Consider the following 25,830-nt stretch of genomic DNA (forward strand, 5'->3'; position numbering starts at 1 on the left):
GTGAAGCAAATAAATGTCTAGTGATAAAAATAGAAGCACCCACACCTCACTTCCAGTCAATACTTTAAATTTTTAATAGCTTCTGAAATACTAGTTAAAGGTTTTTATCGACCAGCCATTTTCTAGAGAAGAANGCCGCCCGTGACCGAGTTTTGAACCTGAGACACTACGCGTCAAGCACTGCCGCGTTACCGACTCGGCCACACCGTCCCACTCCATTATATCTTATAGGGATGTCAATTTTATTTTTTTTTTTTAATAGAAACATACATAATTAGCTTATTCTAATAAAATAGAAAATGATCTAATTAAGAAAACGGCTGATCGATAACAATTTTCGGACCAGTATTTCAAAAGTATACCTTTACCTTGACGAGAAGAGGAGTGAAGCAAATAAACGTCTAGTGATAAAAATAGAAGCACCCACACCTCACTTCCAGTCAATACTTTAAATTTTTAACAGCTTCTGAAATACTAGTTAAAGGTTTTTATCGACCAACCATTTTCTAGAGAAGAATCACACTATATATACAATAACAATAATTCAAACTATTTTTGTAGATATATTCCATATACTGATTTGTCAATTTTTCTATAAATCAAAAATAAAATTAATGTGTTTAATTATGGAATAAATATTTCCGAGTTGTAAAAAACAAACCCTCCCGATAAATTAATTTCGTTATCATTTGGTAGGTGACAAAAAATACCCATTTTTATACATATCGTCAGCTACGTGGCAAACCTCGTTAGTCAAATTTTACCAATTTTATAACAAAAACGAAAACTTTTTAAATATTGTATTTGTCTCTGAAACTTTAGTTTTTAGGCACAAATTGAATAAATTTCCAAAAAATTTTAATACTAATATTCGTAAATAAGTAATGTAAATAAAAAAAATACTAAGATAAAAAAAGTATTATAAAACCAGGTAAAATTAGATTTATCAATCTATTAAATTAATTCTTGCGTATTAACGGTAAAATAATTGTATTTATGTTATCAAGTGAACAAAAACTTCAAGATAGTAGGAGACGAAGATTAGTTGAGACAAGTATAGATGATATTTGACAATGATTAACACAATTAACATAAAAAACGCTTCGATGCAAAACTGTTAAACTTTTTGTTTTAAAAGTGTATTTTAAAGTCAAGTAAATCATAGAAATAATATAGTGGAAACGTTTTTCTTTTTTAAATTATTAAGTACTCTTAAAAATTTGATATAGATTTGTGAAACGCCCCAGAACATTTTTAAAAATTGAATATAATGTTTATTGTTTCCCATTGCGATTTTTATTTACTTTGACGGCCGTTTCTCATATAAGAATAATCGATTAATGGATTTTTTTTTAATATTATAGTAAATTTCAAAATCTTTAATTTAATATAAGTTAAAAGTTGTCAGATATTCTAGAACATTTTTAAAAATTAAATTGATAAAATAAATATTTTCATGCATGGGAAGTTTTTTTCAAACTCTTCTAGTACTCAAGTCAATATTGAATATTTATAAGGTGCACACCTAAAAAAATCTTATTGTCTGTTAAATACCTTATTAAATTATTTTATTAGAATCGATGTTTTTAGATTAAGTTATAGCAGTTTTAAAATGTAGACAAATATAGTTTAATTTTGAAAAATTATTTAAAATGTCTAAAATTGAGGATTTTTTTTTTTTAATTTTGACATTGATAGGTTCAACTAGAATAAAATCAGGTTCTTTTGGCGCACGAATCATTAAAATCGGTTCAGTGACAGCTGAGAATTTTCATTGACAGACAAAAAATATATACATCACAAAACGAATACCAGTTTGGCATCAAAACATTTTTAATTAAATTTTGTAGATTTATTTTCCTAAAATTAGTACTGAGATAAAAATTGTACTATTATTAAAACAATTTTTCAGTTTCTGTAGTAATGGCGTATTCTTCCATTACTTATTACTTTTTCTATGAAACCATTTTTCATAAATGGAAAGATGTTGGAGCATTACACGAGACTAACAAATGTATTGATATTTTTAAGCTCTCGAGATGTATTTTTACCTTTTAAAGAATTAATCTTTTGTAAAATAAACTAGACCATTTCATACTTCAATTGGTCACCAATCATGTCTTATCGACTGTTTTAGAAAGATTGAATAAACATAATTCCCTTTTAATAATATTTTTATAAATATTAATCAAATATAAATTTTAATATCAATATTGGATTCCTGGCACAATATAAGAGTATCATTTTGTACTTTTTAATAATTTGAATGTATAAATTCTCAAAATATACGGGTCTAAAGTTGGTGTCCTAAATATGAGACGCAGTGACAGAAAGTGTTAAATAAATTAAGTAGATAGCTTTAAAAAACATAATGTAATTTTCCTTAATTCTCTCTGAACCATTGTATAACTAACCAACTGTAATCACTTTAGAAACATTAGGTGTTCACTGAGACCAACTCAGCCTACACACATTTGAGATCATTAAAACGTATATTTGGCTGTGAACTATCTTAATAAGCTTCCGGTTGTAGTAACAATGTACTTTCTTAATGAAAACCAAATTTTCAACGCATTTTCCTTATTTAATATATATTTTCCGTTTTTCGGCTGTGACATTTTTAAAATAAAATATTTAATGATGATTTCTAAAATAAATACTTGCTCCTATAATATAATACAGCAGTACATCGGAAATTTTTAGAGTTAATATTTATACAACTTTATATTATGTTGTTTAGTCAAAATTAATAAGAACATTTTTCATATATGATTTTTTCATGTACATGCGTTTTATTATATTTACTAAATAAAAAAATATAGACGTATAATAAAATATTTTCAACATAATAAAAGAACATAAAAATTTTATCATGAACACTACTAGTATTCTATTGAAATATGTTTTTATTCGACAAGGATCTTAATAAATTTGAATTAATTTTGCGATTAATTATATACATTAATATTAAAGAATTTAGCTATTAACAGCTTTTCAGTTAAAGAAAATCAAGAACAATTCATGACAACAAATTTATTAAGAAATACTAATTAGTATTTAATTTTTTTTTTTGTATCATTTGACGTTTTATATTTTAATCATCTTAAATGTACAAGTTTTTTTATTCACAATAAAAGGTTGACGAGATTTTTTGTTCAAAATAAATACTGTTGTTTCATTGTTCAAGTTGAAAACTTATAAAATATGGTTATGTTACAGTTTTAAGTGAAGTATCATTAGTGAAATGATGTCATTTAAATTATAAATCTCGAAAGAAAAAATTAATGATATTTAAGATGATATTAAACAACTCATTTAAACAAAAAAAAAATTAATCGAAGTGATAATTGTTTACTATTCATATAGTACAGTGTCTCCGTCAAATGCGCATCACATTATGAGCCTATATGAAAGTTTTCAGGATCTAAATCATAAGTGCACAATGGCCAAGTGGTAAAGTTTGTCTCTACCGACGCCTTGAGTTCTAATCTCGTACTATGCCTCTTTTTTCACACTATTTCCGGTACATTTTCAATGACTACCTGTCACTACTCGGCGGCCGTGTTACTGTTTAAATATTTGAAGAGTAATGGTAACATTATGGTTAATTTAATTTACATTTAGAATTTGTCATTATGTGTTTGAAGAAGAGACTTAGGAAGCCAACTCTGATATGATCTATAATAATTTTTATACCATTGGGTATAATTATCTCTTTAAAATTATAATAACGCCTTCCATAGATTAAGATTTTCTCTCCTAAAAGTACTTCAAAAAGTAAATCTTAGTAAACTCATAATTAATCTCATACAAAATTATTATTATTTTTTTAGGTTGTTATTGCAATAAAGTATAACTTACTTTTGGCATCAAGTCAAATATTGTTATAGAATAAAATATTATATGAAACAATGATAAAATAACGTTTGTCCAAAACAAAATCAATTATTTTTTCGGTATCAATATAGAGGCCGAAAAATGGATTGAATTTCCAGATCAATGAACTGTTACACTATATAGATTTTATAAAGGAGACACGAAGTAGGTGTCAATTATTTCTATTCTACAATAAAAAACAATCCAAATTTGATAATAGAATTTGATTTTGTGTAGTCGACCAAATAAAATTTACATAAAGTTTTATTCTGATACAGTATATATAAATATTGTTGATATAGATATAATTTCAATTTTCGATTCACAGTTTTTACATAATTCTTTCTAAATATTTATAAATGTACTAAAGAGAATAGAATCATCTGAAAAATTAATATGTTTGAGTATAGAGTGGATTTTAAGAAATAACAATCTCACTTAAGTTTCCCAAATCATATTTAAATGTAAGTTTGTATGTTATTATAATGTAGAGCAACCCTTAGTATAATAATACACATAACATTTAATTCTATGTAAGGAAATCAATCTTAAAAAATTTCAAAAGAAAACAAAACTGAAATATAATATATATACCACCAAAAACACTGTTAAGTGGTTAAAATATAAATTCTTAGAGTTTTATGTAAAATTTTATGAAAGGGGTTTTGAGATTTCATATAATTTGTGAAGAAAAGGATTAATTCTATCTTGTGCCAAAAAATACAAGTCAATTTTATTGAGTAGTTTTGTTTTTGTATTTCAAAGATGTTGTTGATTTACATTAATCACTATTGATTTTTTTTTACATAAAAAAATATTTTTATATAATTGGTTAAATTTTGATACATAATAACATAATAGTATAATTATACGTAAACAATTTTTTAAACATATCAAAAAATTTGAAAAAAATTTTTTATTTATCTATATTGTGGTATTAACTTATTATAAAAAATAGTGTGTAACATTGCCTGTGACTTTTAATTAAAATTTCACAATTATTCAAATGTATTTAAATTATTTAATATGCATGATGTCATAACATTTTTTAAATCTAATACTATTAATTCTGCAACAATAGTGTATGTTTAACATTTAAAACATGAATCTAATAATTGTTGTAATCCAATGAAGATAATTTTAATACCTAAGATAACTACATTTTCCACTTATTATTCTGTACCGTATTTAAAGGATTAAAGTTATTTACCACGCGAACCATTTAAAGTTGCACAGTGATTTTTATCCATATATGTTATTAAAGGAACACTTATCGAATATTAAAAGTTAATTATAACACATTAGATATTTAAGGTTTTAATAGAAACATTTTTTTTTTGTATTCATTCATAATACAAAAAAAAAACATGTAGCACAATGAATTCGTTTAGTTACAAAAAATGTTTGATAAATATATTTATTTTAAATTAATAACTAATTAATTAATCAAAGATATAATAAATATTTTCAAATCATCATACGCAATGATTTTTTTAAAATTTAATTATGATTGTTTCTACGTTTTAAGATTGTACAAATACTAAAAAACTATACTCATTTAAAAGGAAGCAGCACCTCCTTTGTCTCCCCGCCAAATTCTTCACTGATTTTAATTTTACAAAAATGATAGATACATTTATAAAAATTGTATTTTTGTATACGTGTATTTTAATGGAATTTTTTATAACTGCTGACGAAGTTTGAAAAACAAATAAAATTAACATCACTTCATAATCTTATTAATCTTTAAAGAGTATAAATTTGTTAACAAATATTTTTATAAAAACAAAAGTAAAATAAATATTTTTTTTTGATGAATTAAAAATATGCAGTAGGTATGTTAATGTTTTATGTGATGCGTATATATAAGCGGCTTACTCAAAAACAAAGAATGAGCACTGTGAAATAGATTAAATTTCCTCACACTAGTACTTAGGGTAATTTCAAGTGAAAATCAATGTTATTCAAAGAAACTCACTTGTATTTCATGAATAATTACGAATAAAGTTCTATTGAGTATTACTAAGAAATTATTCAGTAATGGACATATTATTTTAGTTTTAATGGGTCAAATTTCTCTATGGCACCAATAACTTTAAATTGAATACTCTGAATCTGAATTGTTTAGTATAAAAGTTTTATAATTTTTATTGAGATGATTCTAAATTAATGATATAATTTTATCAACATTACTTAATATACAATGCATGTAATATTCCAAGAGTATTTTTTTGTTATTTCTCTAATTTCTAAACTCTTTTTCCATGATAAGTATGTACATTAATATGTTTGTAATTTTTATATTTTCAATATAATGAATTAACATAAACAACATGATGTTTTTTCCTGAAAAAAATCGTGTTACTTCATAACTGAAAGTTAATATTCGTTAAACATATTTTCACAAGTTTCGTACCGACATATGATAATTTTAGAGCATTTCTTACAGTGTATGTTAAATTTCAACGAATATTCAACCATTTTAAACAAAGTATTAAAGTAAATGCTATCAAATATCAAAATATAAATTACCTAAAAATGTGAATTGTTATTTTTTTTATTAATAAAAAATGCTTATATTAACGCAATTATGATTTTATAAACAACTTTTATTAACTGAGAAGTTATTGTTTTTATAATTCATTTTTAATAAAGATCATAGGTATCCGACCTATAATATTAGTTATGACATTGCAGTATTTGATCATAAACTGTAAAAAGTCTGGAAACAAGAAATTTAGTATTATAAAACAAATATTATCTTCTATCACTATTCAGGTAACATGAATAAATATTTATATAATGAATAAAATGTATAAAAAAACAACCAAAGCCTAAGTGCAAAATTTAATTTGAGTCTTGTGTTATAATATTCAATATAAAAGCAATTCACTTCATTTTGTACCGCAACAGATAAAATATCAAAGTTGGCAGATTAATTCAATTTAAGCTGTTAGAAAAGATAGTTAAGTGATATTGAATACAGTGTTTCAATTAGAATTATTTAAGTTAGCAAATAAAAACTAAACACATTATTTTTTGTTATTTTATTTTAAGATATTTTTAATGTTTTATTAATAAAAATGAATACAAGCATAAGATAGATTACAAAGTCTGAGCTTTCTAAATTAAAAAAATGGAGTCTAAAACCTACCAAAAATTAAAGTTATCATTTAATAATGCTTTAACAATAAACAAATTTTTTACTTAAAACTTTATTAAAATTGATATATTATTTTAAGTATTATAAAAAAAAACACATTTCTATTGAATTAATATCTATAGAAAGTAGAGGTGAAGATAATGTATTAATTATTTATGCATTGTTATCATCTCCTTATTTTATATCTCTAATATTTTGGGTCGACATAGTGATTAAATAGGATTTTTACACTGGTTGTCAACATGACATAACCTCATTATGGTTGAGGCAGATAATAGTGAGTGTGTCACTGTTAAAGTTCCCCTATGGTCACCCATCTGGCAAACAAAAACAAACAGTGAAGCTTAATATAAGCGTTAAGGCAACAACTGAATGATCCACTGAGTGATAACGCCCACTTTCTCTATTGGAATTTATTCAATTAACATAATTGATTGGAACCATAAATGAAGGAAAGTCTAATGAGTGAATTGTAAAATCAATATTAACAACCTCTCCTAAAGTGCCGACAGATTTCCGCCTATGGTTAGATAACTTAATTACTTGTGGATATTTATAGTGATCGTTTTATTTACAATATAGCGTCAATAATGTAAATGTTAGTAGTATATTAATACTAAAGTACTATAAACAATTAATCATATAACCATCGAACGGGAAAATTATTCATTGCTTGACATGCATATATTATGTATTGAACATTTTCTAACCAAAATTGATTTGATGGTTTTGTAAAGTTTCTCGTTCATCAATCTAATTCTTAATAGGTATACTAAAATATGTTAAAAATAATTAATATGGCTCAAATTATTAAAGTAATAACGACTACTGCGAATAAGGACCAAGTCTTAGTAACCAAAAACTTTTCAAATCATTAAAAAAATTGGAAAATTAGACAAAAAAATTTTTTTTTATTGAGAAATTAGTAACGAATACTTGTATACTCACATCTCTAATTTTTTTATCTTAAGATATTTAGATTGTTAACTAAAATTATTTAAATTATTAAATAAAAATATTAATTTTATTTATTGATTATTACCATCGTATTGTTTCATCCCTTTGATTATTATTGAATAATTGGTGAATCAAAATTCTATCGACTGCATCTCTTATAAAATTTGAACTGATTACAACAAAAAAAAGAAGGGTTTATTGTTTTGAAAATTAATTTTATAAGTAAACTTAATTTATATTTGATTTTATATTTATATTTATATTATCAATAGTTCCCAACGTTATAATTAATTATATTTTAGATTTTTAATGTTAATATAATGAAAAATTATGATATAAGTTATGAAAAACTAAAATAATAAATGGGGATACATGAAATTAGATATACGAGGGAATACAGAACTGCTTATGGAGCCTATAACGATTTTCAAAACATCATTCTAGGCAAAAACTTCCTCAAGTGGAACACTTGATTATGAGCTGTCAAGCGAAAGGACTAATGTCGTGTATTTTTTTATAAATTCGTACCTATATACACATATATTTCTTTATAATATAGTAAAATTTCAGGAAAATGTTACAGAATCGCTATATACTACCTTCATGCGATATTAACATCATATTCAAGACATCCTTAGATTATAAAAAGGGATTTTAAATGAGCTGAATATAAAAAGAGTTTACATAACTTAACCTCCAATCAGTGCCGGATACGTATAAGAGAGCAGAATGCAAACGAAAATTTGAGGCCCCCCTAAAAAAAATTTGCTTGCTTCCATAACAATTAATTATTTTCATTGAAAATATTTTTTTCTATTTAAACGAAATATATTATAATAATAATTTTTCTAGTATATATTATCCATTTATTGATATATAAAATTAAAACTTACCATATGAAGCGAAACGAGTAAATTATAATTATGTATCATAAAATTTCATAGTAAAATTAATACTTCCTTAACTTTGTGTTAGAACTAAAAAAAGCAAAATTTAAGAGGAAATAATTAAATCATAGCATTAAGTCATGGCTCATGCATATTTTTTCAAACACGCTTATAATGTGAAGGCCCTAAAAAACCTAAAAATCTTGATGTTCTAGTACAATACACGCCATGTACTTCCGAAAAATTTGACACTGCCTCCAATGTCCTTAATACCTTCAAACATAACCTATGTTCAAATATTTGGAAAGATTAAAGTTTTAAATTATCTATATTTTATTCATTATTTTTTATAACAAATAAAAAATCACTCTCATTTTAGTTCGATGCGTAACTGAAAAGGTATTAGTTTTACACTGCCGTACTTTTTTTGTCACTACAAAAATTACACACGATTACTTTATTTCTACTGTACTGATTTTGTTCAAAAAGAAACAAATTGTATTAAGATGTATTTTGAAGTATCATAATTTTCAAAAATTCCCTTCAACTCTCATATTAAGATAAATATTCCAAAAAATTAGTTATTATTGGCCAAATAACCCAAAAATCATATCACTATCATTAAAAATGGCCGATTTTGAAGTATTTTGCATAACTACGGAATATCTACATCATAAAAAATTAAATCTAATTTTGGGTTTATTAATGTAATGAACAATAAAAAATAAAGTCATTTCAACGATTTGTCTTCTTTTTCTGTTACTAATCAGAATCTAATATCGACAATAATATAAACTTTGGTGGGTTTGATAAATTTTTGTTTATTACACGTAAAACTAATTACTAATCTAAAAAAGTCCCTCAACTCAAAAATCTATTAACAAAATACAGACAATCAAAAATAAATACTTTCTAAAATGAAAAGTGTCAGAAGTAATATTTTAATGAACGGCCTATGATTTAGATTAGAATTTTATATAAATGTGTTAAAGCTTTCACGTTTTGTTGTACTATTTAGAATATATATTATACTATAGGATTGTAACTAAACTGAGTATAATTAAAACCTCGGACCTGTAATTATCGCTTTGAAGATGAACTCTACAACAATCAAGACATGTCATCATAAAATGAAGAAATGTATATATTTGATAATAGCCTAAATAATAGAGTTATATACTTCACAAGTTAACATCAAAACCGTTTGATATGTTATAACCATTAAGTTTATCGAATATACAGTCACTCATAGTTAACGTCTACAAATGACTTTAACAATATCATGTAAACATTAATGTAACTATTGTTTACGTCAAAGGTCTTTTAACAAATTGAATTCAAAACTCTGACAATAATGTCATTTGAAAATAAAAACCCAGTACTACAGCGGTTCCCAGCATCATAAACTCTAGTATATATTGAAATTTGACAATATTAACACCACTAGCATAAAATGCTTTTATGTGACTGTTTATATAAATAGTCTAAAAAAAAATTTTTAATTTTACAAGTTTTAACTTTTGAATGTGATATAAGGACAGCTGATGTGAACGTAGATGATGTAGGAGATCGTGTTAAGTGGAAGTTTAGGATAAGGATGACCGACCCCAAGTAGTTGGGATAAGGCGAGGAAGAAGAAGACAAGTTTTAACTTTTGGCGACTGGTATTTAAAGAGGAAAAGTTATCATAGCGTTTTTCTATTTTTTCAAATTAAATGAAATTTTAAAATCTTAAATTTGGTTTTGGTTTGAAGGACTCAGACGTTCCGGATTATTATCAAAATTTGATTAAATACAAACATTTTGTTTAGGTACGTATGTTGCTACGTTCTAACAGTTTTAATACTTAATACTTGGAGTTTTAATTAAATTTGTATAAAACACATATTAAATAAAGAAAATAGTCTTTATTAATTTATTGAGATTTTGAAATTTTAAAAAAGATTTATTAAAACAAAAAATAATAAAAAAAGATATTAGATTAATTAACCGATAACTCCTAAATATTAAGTTGGAGTAGTTTTTTGATTTTAATTCCAAAGTACATTCTATAAGCTTTAATTCGACATACGTTTGAAGGATACAGATATTTCAGAACGTTATCAAAAATGGGACAGAAAAAATGTTTTTCATAATATTAAATTTCCAAAAAAAAGTGTGTCATCAAGGTTATGTCTAAATTATTGTCAATAAAAATTTCGCAATGATACGTTCTGTTTTCAAAGAGTTATTTAAATATAAAGTGAAAACTAAAAGATTAATATCAGCTGTGTTATAACTATTGTAATTCTTTGGAACATTTATTTTTATTATGGAGATTGAGAAGAATTTTTCAAACACGCCTTAAAATCCATCTAGATACGATTTGTGATCTTTTGACACATCGCTATGAAAAATCGGCCAAATAGAAGTTGAGTTAATCTAAGTACGAGAAAGAGTACAGCTAAGAAATTCATAAACTAGTTATAAAAAATGTTTTTCAAAATTTTAATTTTAATTTTTCGCTCTTAACGACACGCATATTAAGAAGCCATAAAAATTCAATAAAACTGAAAAACCGTGTAATTGCATAAATATTAAGAAACCCTAAAAATACAAAATATTAAGATGCCATAAAAATTCATAAGCAAAAAATTAGTGAAAATAAGGAATGGAATTTGGATTTTACCAAAAATTATTATATATAACAATTTTAATAATAATATTATTTTATAAGTTAATAAAAAACCGAAAGACTCATTTGATTCATTGCGAAGCTAAGAAGGTATTACTTTTGTAATTGTGTGTGTTTTTTTGTCAGCCCATGAAAATTCTCATCTTTTGCTGAACCGATTTTAATGATCAATACATCAAAGAATCCGATTTTAATTTAATTGAACTTATTAGCACCGAAAATTTAAAGAAACTCTTAATTTTAGAAATTTAAACAAATATGTTACCGTAGAGCATGGCATTTAAAAAAAAATGTTTTTTTAGAATTACTATAACTATAAGTAGAAAAAATGTACTACAATATTTGAAATATTGTTTACAATAAGAAAACGGCCGTCAAAAAAATAACAATTAAAATAAGAATACTTTATATTTGAATTTTGAAAATGTTCTTGGAAGTCTGTCAAACCGAAACTGATTTATTTAACTTTAAAATACACTTTTTTAACTCAAAATTTAACATTTTTGCGTCGAATCGTTTTTTATGATACTGGAATAATCATTGTCAGATATCATTTATACTTATATCAACTATTTCGCACCCATTATGCTGAGGTTTTGTTTACATGACATCAATGCCACCGTTTTTAAATTATTTCCACCATATTTTATATATGATCGACATATTGTGTCTATTATTGATTGATAAATTTATTATTATCTGATTTTATAATAGCATTGTTATCATACTGTTATATACTGTCTTATATTTAGCTATTTTTGCAAAGATAACTCTGCAAAGTGTTTGAAATTTCAACATAAAACTGAACATGGATATATCTGTAAATATTCTAATAATACTAACGTATATTTTTTAGTTCTAGCATTTAACTTATTTTGTAACCACTCATAATGTTATAAAAATAAAGTAAAATGTTGATCTCTTATTTTTCACAAATAAATTTTTGTTTGATCAATTTAATGTATTGTTTAAATATTTTAATGTTTAATGTATTATAATTTTTTTTTATTTTTCATTAAATAAATCATACTATAGCGTGGCAGATTAACAAGATACATACTTTCCAACCTCAAAAACGATCTCCTGTAAAATGGTGAAATTTTGATATGAAACTTTTTGGATTTTTACTGTATTGGTCTATTTAAAATTAAAAATATAAAAAATAATTTTTGCTGAAACAGAAAAGTTTCTACAGAGATTTTTAATTTAATATTAATTCAAACATAAAATTGAATACCTACTTTAGTAATATTGAATTAATTTTTGAGATACTTAAATATTCTTATATTAGATAATCAAATACTACAAATTGTATTATATTGTTAAATACCATTAAATAAATACTGCTTTAAGAATAATATTACAACGAAAATTGTTTAACTCTAGTCTTTCAAAAAGTCGTAATAAATATTATTTGTACAGGTAGGTACATTGTTCATTGTGTAACTTGTATAAATATTTACTAACTCCTTCGCTGTTGTTTTTACTCTATAATGGTCTACATTCTTAAAAGCGTTTGAGTATATTTGACACAATTATTGAACCAACTCTAGCCAGCGAACCGTTAAAGAAATCAATATTATAACATACTTTTACAAAATAAGTAAAAATCAAAATTAATATGTTACAGATGTGTAAAATCTTACACAAAATTAAAATATATTTTAAGTTATTGGTTATACTTTCTACGTTCGCTCTCTTAAATTGATTTAATAAAACATGTTTGACTTCAATTCTATAAAAAGTATTTATTTACATTTACCATGTAATGTAACATCAAGTGCTATGCAATTTATGATTTGATTAAAAATCTAAAGCTTTGAGCTCCCGTAAAAGTTGAAATATTTCTGTTCTATTTATCGAATTTCAGTATACATACCGCGTACGAACAGTTATATAAAATCATTCTCATAAAAATCAGTAAAATATTTATTTCGGGTAGATTTAGAAACGGACCAATTTTTATATCTGAATTAATATATACTTAGCGTTTTCTTATCCAAGAAAACAAATATTCGTTTTAGATAATTATGCTGTGGTTAAAACAAATAACTAAAAGTAGTAAACAGTTAAAACAATTTTTGAAATAACCAGTTTTAAACTCTTTTCTTACAAAACTTATAAATATAGGGTGGGTTTTTCGTTAACGTTATGTTACCTGCGTATACCAATTATACAGAGTGTTCAGTAAATAAGGAAACGAATTTCTATTGTACTCATTGTTTGTAACAATTTAACTGTTTCCTAACTTACTGAACACTCTGTATATTTTAAACATCTGTACAAGGTGTACCCACCCGCGTTAATTATCTACTCCATGTATTAAAATAGTTATAACTACTTGTCCTAAAATTGTTATCGATCCATTAATAATTTTTGTAAGAAAAATGCTTATAATTGGCGCCTTTGATTTTAAAAAAATAGTAAAATACCGTAACAATTCAGTAAAGTGGAGTTGAGTGGAGCATTTTTTAGATTAATATGTATTGATATCTGTAAGGGGTAATTCACTAACGTTATAAAACACTGCATAGTGCATTTGAAACACATTAAAAAAATTTAAAATATCCACCTAAAATTACATGGTTTTTGATTTTAGTAGTTGATTAATTTAACCAAATATTGTATGATTCTTGGTTTTAATGCCTAATAATTCTTAGAAATTAAAGTTTTGTGTAATTTTTATTTTTTATCTTAAAGTTTATTGGATTATATTTAGTCTAATGTAGGTTTGAGAAGGTGTGGTTTTTGGATCATTATAAAAAATTAATAGAAAAAAATGTTAAATGATTTAATGCTCTTAGAGTACCTTAGTTCATAATAAAATTTCCCAAAAAAATATGTTATCAGCAAGCAAATGTTTTAAATGTCATCTGAAAATTATGACACTAATAGCTTCAACTAGATACGTTCTATGATATTCTGACGTATCGTTGATCAAAATCGATTCAATAGAAGTTGGAGTTTTTTTCGTATACCGATACAAAAAAAATAAAACTAATAGCTACACTTTAATGCTAAAATAAATAATTAGCTTTTTTTATTATTAAAAACAAATAACTAATGAAAAATATAATTTTAACCTAATCTAAGAATACATGATATAATAAAAAAATAAATACCACTAAATGTTTATTGTAATAAAATTTATAGTTTTATTTAAAATCAATTAAGCAAAATGTGTTACATAATTTAAATACAAGTATTAATAATTGATTGTTTTTGTAGTAATTCAAACATTTATCTTTATTATGCATTAAACTATATAATGTGATATATAAAAAGGACTATCATTAATTTTTTGGTTGGTAATAACATAAATTAACAACAAATAAATATTATATTATTACTATATTTATTATTTATTTAATAACATTTTTGGTGCAACCGAGTCAGATAAATTTAAAGGTAAAAGAAACAGTAATTTGCATGATAAGAATCTTCTAAATGTTGTTATTTATTTTAAACAAACACTGAATTTCAAACCGCACTCACATAAGCAAACTTTATTTATATTGTCTATAAAGGATTGGGCGTACCATAATTTATTACTTATACCTTCAAAACTATAAGAACATAAAAAGGCAGTATTATACATTCTAAAAATACATGGTAGACATTTAAAAATTTAATGTACATTTAAATTTCTAATTTAATTTGTGATAACATTTTCTGCGAGATTAGTATACAAATATACGACAATAATCCATGATTAATTTTATTAACTATACAAATATTTGATAACATTTTGTTAACAAGATCCCCATATGTAAAACAACTTATATACCTATATATACGGCGTTTCATTGTAATGAAACAGTTTAGTTATTTAAAACAAAAATATGAAGAATGAAATTTCAAACCCTTAAGTGCCGAAAATTGAAAAAGTGTATCATTCCTGATTAGTGTTTTATGTGCCAATAGTTTCAACTCTATACATATTCCAATAATCAAAAAATTTATTTCTAAATCGAATATTAGTTTCTTAGATAGTATCCGTTAATAATGAGGATAGCTCTAGATACATGCTCATTATTATACGACCTAAGTGTTTTGTGCAAATGAAAAATGATGATTTTTGATAAAAATATATAGTTTTTTATTGTTACTGTTATTTTGAATTAATAATACTTATTTGGATTATATTAATATATTACGACACTTAGACCTTTGACTGTTTCACTCTTCAAATGAAAAAAAAAATATTTATTGGATCTTCAAATATTAATTTAATTTGATTAATTTAACATAATATAACTTTCTATCATTTAAATAAAAATATCTTTACTTAAGTTATGCATATGTCTATTTAGCAAAACTTAGCACTTAGAACTGTCATCAACAAAGTTTAACTTATTGGTATAATAAGATCACAAATAGAATGATTGAACCTAGCTAGGCTATAAATATATCACAGAACTATAACATAAATATATTTTTATTGTTAGTTTTTACTTATTTCAAATATATGACGTGTTTTTTGGCTCCTAAAAATAATTATTTGGTACAGAACATTTGAAATTTTCCCCCTCGTAATGATAATTTTTTTTTCAATTTATCAATAGCAAATATGATAATTTTTTTACAGATATTTTTATAGACTATTTTTTATACTTATATTCTTGTAAAAATTTGTAGAATTTTCATTTAATTATAGAATTTAAGTAAAGTTTTTATTTTAAAAAATTTTTTATTTAAATTATGGTAGTTAAAAAAAAAATAAGATCTCAAATAAACTGAAATCGGTCGATTGAAAAATTTTAGTCTTTCTATTATCATTGTAGGATTTAAAAGTAAAACCCTAAATCATTGAATACATTAAAAAAGGGTCCAATAATAATATAATATAACCTTACTGCGTTAATATTAAACTAACTGCGCTATAAATTTGAACCTCAATTAAAATATTTTAAATACCTACGTTTAATATAAAACACTACTGTATAGTAAAAAAATAAAAAATAGTATTTATAAATAGTTATAAAAAAATAAAATAATATATTTCTAATAAATTACTAACTCTAAAAACTAATTAAAATATCAAAAAATTGATTTAAAACTTAATTTTTTACAGATGTAACAAGTTTATACTTTAATATACTATAACGGTATGTTATTTTAAAGTTTACCTATTTAATTCTAGTTTCATGTCAGCATTAGTTACTTGTTTATTATCTGCATAATAAACCATTGAATAGGGTTATGTATAATATTCATAGTGTATTGTTTGGTTTATCGTGTTAACAGTCCCTCGCGGAACACTATTTGTATTAGGACAAGCTCTTGAGAAACTAAATCGTGTCATGAATAAACAAGATAATATGTTCAAGTAAGAATTGAACATTTAAAAATATCACGAAAGCATCGAATCAAAAATAAGTTGTTTTGTTTGTTATATCTTTCTTAACTTAAGCTATTAAAATTAAAAAATAAAACAAATTTAACATAAAATGTTGAATTAGAACTTAAAAATTATACTTTCTTATATATTTTCATTGTTTACCCATATTAACTAACCAAATAGTAAACATAAATTAACGGTTAGCTATTTTTTAATAAACAATTTTAGTCTATTAATGGTTAATCACAATTAAATTCATTAAACTATTTCTGTTAAACATTTACGTGATGATTATATATCCCTAAAATCCATGATTAATATGTAAGTAAACAAGTCATTTTTTACAAATAGAACAATAGAAACCCGTTTCCTGACTTACTGAACACCCTGTATATTTCGACTGTTATTTTGTGTTCCAAAAACATTATAACTTGTTAATAGAAAGTTGACACATTATAGGAAAATATTTTAAGTATTCTAACATTGTAAAATATGTATATACTTTAGATGTTGTAAGCTTACGTGTTAAAAAAAGAAAATGTACTGCTTTAATTATTATATTTATATAAATATAAATATTGTCGTTAATTTTGTAGTCCATGCGAAGCTGAAAAGCTATTAATTTTACAATCACGTTATTATTTATTTGTTTTTATTTTTGTATTTGTGGCTGCAAGTTTTCAGTTTCTAATGGACCATAATTAAGGTTGGATCAATACTTTAAAAGATTCCAATTATTTTTCAATGAAGACTTTACCTTCAAAAGTTAAAAAAAATGATCTTAATATTTTTTTTTAACTCATAATTTTTTCAATAAAAATAATATCATGTCGAGCTACCAAAATAAAAAGATAGAACTTGAAAGTGGTCAGTTTCATAAAATGAATTCATAATTAATTTTTTCATTGAGCAGTATGTCTATATGATGGAATTTTCTAAATATATACCCTCTAGTTTAAATAGAACCTCATGATATTTATTTTTAGCGCTATCAGATTAAAATATTTTGTGGTTTCACATTTGCCTAGTCCCCAAAAAAATCACATTTTAAAAACCACTAAGTTTGATAATTTTGGATAAAAGCATAAATAATTAAGTATTTTGTAACCAATTTAAAATTACTTAAACACTCAACATTTTTCTATATTTTCTCAAGTATATGGTGTAATCCAAAAATTTTGAATTACTAAATATTTATTACCATACCGTAATTTGATCTAAAATTTATTGTTTTGAAACTATTTATTTAATAATAAAATAAACAACCTGAAAATAAAATTACCTAAGTGTGAAACTGGGGAATCTAAGCTTCATAGTAATATTTGTTGCCTCCTTTATATCAATTGAATTCCTTTTTAGTGAGAGATAAAGCAATTTGGCAGAGAAGCTACCCAACAGGCTAATTTTTACGAATTTATAAATAGAATATGAAACTACTATAGCCACAGACAATTTTTTCAAGCTATGCCATGACTGTGGTGAAAATTATTATTAATACATAATACATTTTCTTCTCCATGTCAATTTAACTGAATATTATATTATATTGATTTTCATTTATATATTAAAAATATAACCAATTATTTTTATATAATCATCAAGTTAGTTTGTAAATCCCTTGGAGTAATTGAAACTATGAACCATTACTACTTCACTATCACTAACTCCTATACAGGGAAATGCATGTTTCAGTTAAGCCATAACGATTAGAAAGTGCTTGCCATTAGTGCAAGTTTAATACTAAACCTAATTCCCTTATTAACGGTAAGAAAAATTATTTAACAAAAATATAATGTTGTCATTTAATAAAATAAAACTAAATTTATACTATAAAAGTCAATTATCACAAGTCCATATTTATAAAAATAAGGTAAAATATTCATTGAATAAGCATTAAATAAATGAACTAATACTAGTTTATCTCTGATGAAAAGACTAATTTTACAGTGATCAATATATTTTATTACAAAATATTATGTATGTTTCATTTAGGATGTGAAAAATTTCATTCTGTTTATTTTAATATAGTGTGTTTGAAAAATTCTCGTTAACAGAAAGAATATTTTAATAATTTTTTATATTTTAGCTCATAAAAATTACACAATTTTTCAAATACTCTAAACACTTTTATTTTAATCCACCCGAGATAACAAATTCTGCCGCTTTATAGAAAACTCATAATTTTTTTAATCTAAGTTTTTTTTTAATAATTAACCAAAAATAGCTTTTAAATTAATAAAATCAATATGTCTTATTACTTGTAATATGGCTATTATTTTCTCTAGTGCCACCATCAAACGTGCCACTCGAGGCACATGTACCTAACACCTCCCCTTAAATACGATTTTTTTTACATATGATACATTATTTGAATTAATGTCAAATTAGTTGTATTATTTTATGTCAATAATCGTTTAATTAAAAAGTGGTTCGAATTTTCATTAAATACTACTGTAGTTACAATTATAGACTAGATTTATATGCATTTATAAATTTTACTAAACTATTCCAAACATCAGTCAGTAAAAGTTTCTATTAATAGGATTCAAAACTTAGCAATGTGATATAACTGAAGTTATAGTGCTGGGGAGATTTGGGGGGTTTATATACAATAAAATTTAAAATATTTATACTCTACTGTATATTTCAACAACACATTTGCACGTACTTGGAACTTTTTAAAATTACTTAAAAATATTTATAAATGCAAATAAATACGTTCTAGTCATAATTAACTAAGTAATTGCACTTTTATACCTTCATGATTTCAAGTATAATATGTAAAATTAATAAATCAACATTATAGTGTTTAAACATATCTAAAATATCATGTTGAGATATTTTCTAAATGAAAAAATATTGTTTAAAAACATTTTTTAGTTATTCTTTACAATAAACCCCAAAAAAGTAACACAAAAAACTCAAGTTCAAATACCTTGTTATTTATAATAGGAAGAGGCTACATAAAACTTTTCAAATTGGAAAACTTTTATTATACATTTCAAATAACAGCATATATAAAAATATACAGTTTAAAGCTACCACAAGACATCATTTTTAACATTAATGGAATTTCAAAATAATAATCATAAAGTCTATTATAAATAAATCAAACATAGAGTATTTTCTAAATTGAATCAATTTATACAAAGAATAAAAAATTAATTTAAAGATGGCCTGTTAAACAATATTTTTTGGCTCGTAAAATGAGGAAATCAAGTAAAATACCACATTTATGTTCTAGACCACAAAATTAACCGTATAATTAATTTTGGTAAACTAGAAATAAAATTAAATCTAATTTATCTTAAAACTTTGTATAAAGCTAGGCGAATACAGCTCGTACTGTTGACATGTGAATTATATATCAAATCTATGTATTACAATGTCATAACGAATAAATGAACCATCCGAAAAAAAATTATGTAAACAATATTGTGTGAAATTTATTTTTAAAACTAAAAATAGCGATTATCATTAAAAAAATTAAAGTTTTGGTTGTAATCTCTGAAGAGATGAACAAAAATAATCAAACACATATTATTGAAGTTATCAAACAAATTTTTTCTTGAGGAAAATTAAAAGTTTTCAATTGTTTTTCATAAAATGAGGGGCATATTCTTAACGAATCACCCTGTATAGCCACCATACTATTTTGAGTAGATTTTTAAAGTACTTCCATCCAACTTATCATTGATAACCGTGAAAATAATAATTAATCACAACAATTTTCATATTAATAAAGATCACTTTATTTTTCTGTCCTGTAAATCATTTTTATAAAACCCTCGTATTCATACCCCGAGAGATACATTATTTTAACTAATACATAGTATCCTAACCCAACATCATTTAGTGTTTAACTAATATATTCCTTTTATTTGAGTTCCTATAAATGTTAAAATAAAAAACAAAAAATGTTCCATTTTTATTATTATATTTAACATTGAAAACAAATGAATAATTAAAAGATAATGTATTGCTAGTCACATGGTTAAAAAATATGTAATAAAATACAAACAACAAACACAATAAGGATGAAAAAATTTAATTGAAAAACGGTTCATATTGCAAAGTGCTTAACTGTATACATGGATTTTTTCAACTGGTGATAAAAGGTCGAAAAGATATGACAGAAGTAGCAAGAGATACGAATATTAGATACTAAAAGTAATATATAAAAATATACAAAGTACAACACAATTTTTAGAGTACTCGTGCTGAAAAATAATTGTATGTATGTCATATACTTTTGAAAAATATATCGATTTAACACGTTTATGGAACTACTAACAAAAAAATAACAACTTCATAAATCAAACAAATTATTCAATGTAACATTAAAAGAGTAAAAAAGTACCTATCAGTTAATAGGCGAGAGGAAAGTAATCTATCATAATCAATGTAAGATCACAAATCCAAAAAAATTAATATAATTTTAACTATATTATATAAAAAAAAAAATTATTTTAAAATATGATTTCGTAGAGTTTAACATATTTTTTTATTTTTTGTCATAGTTTACTATTAATTATTCAATAAAATAGCACATATTCTAAAATATAAAGTATAATACTTGAATACTTGAATACTCAGCATTTATTTTATTTTTAAAATTAGTATGGTTATTTTTTAATAAGGTTCAGTTTCTCTATTATAAGTCTATGACATGGGACATTTTACTTGTAGTTGATTGATTACTTAGGTTCGCTTTATTGTCTAGTCTCTTTATTCGAATCAATCTTGTTGACTTCTTTATGCTATGGCTCATTCAATTTTAAATAATGGACATGTTTTTCGGATATAGCTGCCCTATTACGTAAGTTTGGCGATATATTTTCTTTTCACCCTAAGAAGCCATTTTAAACGAAATAGTTTAAATGTTTTTTTTTTTCATTAACGTATGAATTAACTTTATAGAAAAACACATCTATTTAAATTTATTTTAAGTTATTTCCAAGAATTCATGTTTAACTGCTCTATCGCATTTTAAATTTTAAATTCACTATCATTTCATAGTTTTTAAAATAATAAATCGAATCTAACTATTAAAAATAAGTTTTTTTTCATTTTAGCTGTACACTAATCTCATTAAACATTTCTAGAACGATTTAAGTAACTTTTGTTGTATATAACTAAAACTTACAGTTCGTGCGGCTGTTTAATATTCGAAAATTGATAATATAAAATAGATTTCAATAAATTAATTTTAAAAAATTTGATTAGGTATGAGTTAGTTAGAAGGAATATTAGTTAGTTATAACTAATCTACCTTTTTAAAATGAATTTATTCAAGTCGAGTGATAAATGTCTTAAATTTAAATATTATAGTCAAGTGACCAACAACTATAATTTGCAAACAATTTAACTTTAAAACCTTTTTAACAAGGTACTCAATTAAATAGAACTACAATATGCAACAATAATAAATAAACACGTGCAATAACAATATATTTTAATATAAACAATTTTAACTCTACTAGTGACTAACGTATAGATGAACATCGGGGATGGCATAATATGGTTTGAACTTAGAAAACAAAAAATTGCTTTTTAAAATAGTGTTTATAAAATACTTCATTTCAATATTTAAAAATATAAAATTACTATAAATTTATGTTCAGGAAATTTTATTCATACTTATACTTAAAATTTGATTTATTTTAAAACGTAAATTTGTTATTTCTATGTCAAAACGGCATATTGTTTTATAAACTTCATATCCTATTCTCTGTTAAATGATCATGTTTTTATTCTTTGCGTTAAGGTATTATAAATCAACTAAACAATTCATGTTAAATTTTATAATGTGTTGCTTGTGTGCTAGTTTTCAAACTTTTTTATAAAATTAAATGGCCCGATTAAATCGAAAAAAGTCTTTTCATTATGAATTTTTTTTTTGTTGTAGCTGAAGTTTAAGTATTTTTTTTACAATATAAAGTATTTTGATTAAATTTTTCGAATTTTCGTTTGTCAAATAATTACACCAACTAAGATTTACGTTTGTGGATTTTGCAATGCTGAACAATTATTTAAGTTTCAACCCTACGTGAAGAATTTTCGTTACTACATCAAAGGTGTCAAATAAATATTTTTTCATTTATTATATCATAAAAATAATTCTAGGCCTTTAGTTTTGATTTGATAGAAAAATCATTATGAATAAGTATAAACATAAACGAAAGTGTCTTTTTTTATAAAAAAAATTACACTGAGACTCCCCTAATTCACAAAAATATACTATCACATATATAAAAATTTTTTACATGACAGATTTACATTACAATGGATATAATAATTTCAAAGAATATTACTAGCCTTTGTGAAGTCTTTTCTGTTAACATGCCAACTTTATTTACATTAGTTGGATCAAGCCATTTTATCCATTGTGGTAATAATTAATTCGTAAAATTATTTTATAATAAACAATTCGGCATTTATATTAAAAGTCATATAGATATGATTTTTGTAGAGTATTTCTTTGTTTTATTTAAACACTATATTATATATACAATAATTACCACTTTTCTATTAAATATATGAAAAAGTAAATTTTCTATACATAATACTTCTTTAGTATATTTTTTTAAGTTTTGTTTATAAATAATTTATTAATAATTATACATAAAACAAAATTTGACGTGATTAAGATAATAACATGGACTATGGAACTATGTAACAAATTAATCATATCACAGTATTCACTCTTTTAAACGTATACTAGAACTAATCAGCACAAGTTTTTTTTCAACAATCCATTGAAAAATACGAAAACATTATCGAAAAAGAATTGGTAACTTAGAAAGTCCAACCTCATCCACTCCGTTAAAATTTAATTTGGAAAGGGTTTACGTAATAAAATGTCTAAGACCTTCTATAATTTATCAAAAACACACTTTGGATTATATCCAGATCATTGATAATCACAAAAATAAAAGAGGAAATTTTCAATGTCCTCATAAAATACTACTTAACCAAACAAACTTTAGATATTTACTCAAAGTTTTAATAAAAGGTTTTTAATAAGTTGGTTCCATTTAACTTTATTTTTAAATAAAATGCCTGATTATTATTTAAATTAAATTAATAAAGTATATATATACTTATAGTATATATTATTAACTTAGCAATTAGTTGTTATGGAAATATTATTTTTATCGATTTATAGGTAAATTTTATTTTAATAAGAGTAGAAAAACATGTAAATTTATACTTGAAGACCTATTCTAGGCTAAGCAAAATTAATTTTTAAATATTTCATTACGTTCAAAGTTACACTTAAAACTTTCTTTGAAGTTCTTAGAATAAGTTTACAAAATTTATGGAAAGAAAAAAAATATTTTTTTGTCAGCTGTAGTGTTACAAAACTTAATTGAACGTTACAATTCTTTTACATAAAGTCTAACAAGTTTAATATATTTACAACTACTCAAATATCAAAATGTTTAGTTTTTTTTAGTAATTTCATGCATAGTAAAAAAATTAATGAAAATTTTAATAAGTTAATGTTTTTACTTTTCAACTGCTGAATTGAAAAACTTTATTTAATAATTGATTTTTGATATTTAAGCTTTTGTATAGGTAATATAGTTTTATAAAATAGTAAACATATTTTTAAATTAATTTTTACTTTTTATAAATGACAAAATATTTTACATATTTGGTACCACGACTTAGTTTTTGATGTAGAGCATTTATAGACAATTTTTTTGATTAAAAAAATTAATTAAAAAACGACATTTGTCTTAGTCATCTAATTCCCTCCCATTTTATAACCCCTTTTAAAAGAGATATTATGATGTACATCATAGTACGCCTGTTTTACTATGGTACATTTTTTTGTGAAGGAATCCTAAAATGTACTAAAACAAGTATTTTTATTTATTAGACATATTTAATAACTGATTAAATAGATTTTGAGACTACTTTATAAAATTTGAAATCAAAAAATATTTATTTTTAAGCTTTAATTAAATATTAATAAAAATTTATCTTCAAAAAAAAAGAAAAATTCGCCATTTATGGAAAAATTACTTAATACTCCCGATTTTCAATTTCTTTCTTTTAATGAAAGAGTTTAGCGACATTACTACAAGAAAACTATTTGCGCAAATCAGAAAACATTTTTTAGCAATCCGTAAACATTTAAAAATTTTGATTCTTTTAAAAAAAAATCCTCACTGTCACCAGCGTTTGGTGTCTGAAAACTTGAAAGTTATACCAAACCTACCCAAACTTAGTCGAGAGCACCCAAGAAATTTATTTGTAAACCGTTCAGTTTTGTTCGAGTTTTAACCTTATTTTTAAAACCATGCGTTTGTATATAATTATAATATATTGTAAAATATTGTAAAATAATAATAATGAAATTGTTTAGACTGAATCATTTATTTTGAAAAACGAAGAAAGTTCAAAACATAAAACTCACAGAAAACAGTAAAAAACTATTTTTAAGCTATTATTGGTGTATTACAATGAGACTAAAATTTCTAAAGGAATGTATTTGAAGAGATACACCAAATTAATACAAACAAAAATAACCCTATTTTAACTAAAGAGGACGCGTTTGAAGCAAACTTACGTCATTTCTACAATACTTGTTTTATTTTTGCGGTATATTATTACACGAATTACTATACTAAGATTATACCTAAAATCTTCATCAGGCACTGGATACATGTTTATTAATTAGTACAACCATTCATAGAAAATTTTTAATCATTTTTCAAAACTTTTCAAACTTATTGGAATTATTTAAAAATCACCAAAATTTGTTTGTAAAAAAAATAAATAAATAAAGCGTTGTCTATAAAAAAACTTATTTCATTGAAAAACATAATTTTCAGAAATTTGTGACTTCCGTCGATTTTTAAATAAATGGTTCAAGTTAGTATAATAATATTTTAAGGGAAAATTTGTTAACAGACTTTTA

At 23.7% G+C, this 25,830-nt stretch overlaps 1 protein-coding gene across 2 annotated transcripts in view; it reads right to left on the reverse strand.

Annotated features, from left to right (window-relative positions):
• LOC126896315 (limbic system-associated membrane protein-like) overlaps positions 1-25,830 on the reverse strand; it is a 96,274-nt gene that overhangs the window by 69,445 nt on the left and 999 nt on the right. The window lies entirely within an intron of this gene.

The sequence above is a fragment of the Daktulosphaira vitifoliae genome, unplaced genomic scaffold, assembly GCF_025091365.1.
Source record: "Daktulosphaira vitifoliae isolate Bord-2020 unplaced genomic scaffold, ASM2509136v1 Scaffold_1, whole genome shotgun sequence".
Classification (NCBI taxonomy): Eukaryota; Metazoa; Arthropoda; class Insecta; order Hemiptera; family Phylloxeridae; genus Daktulosphaira; species Daktulosphaira vitifoliae.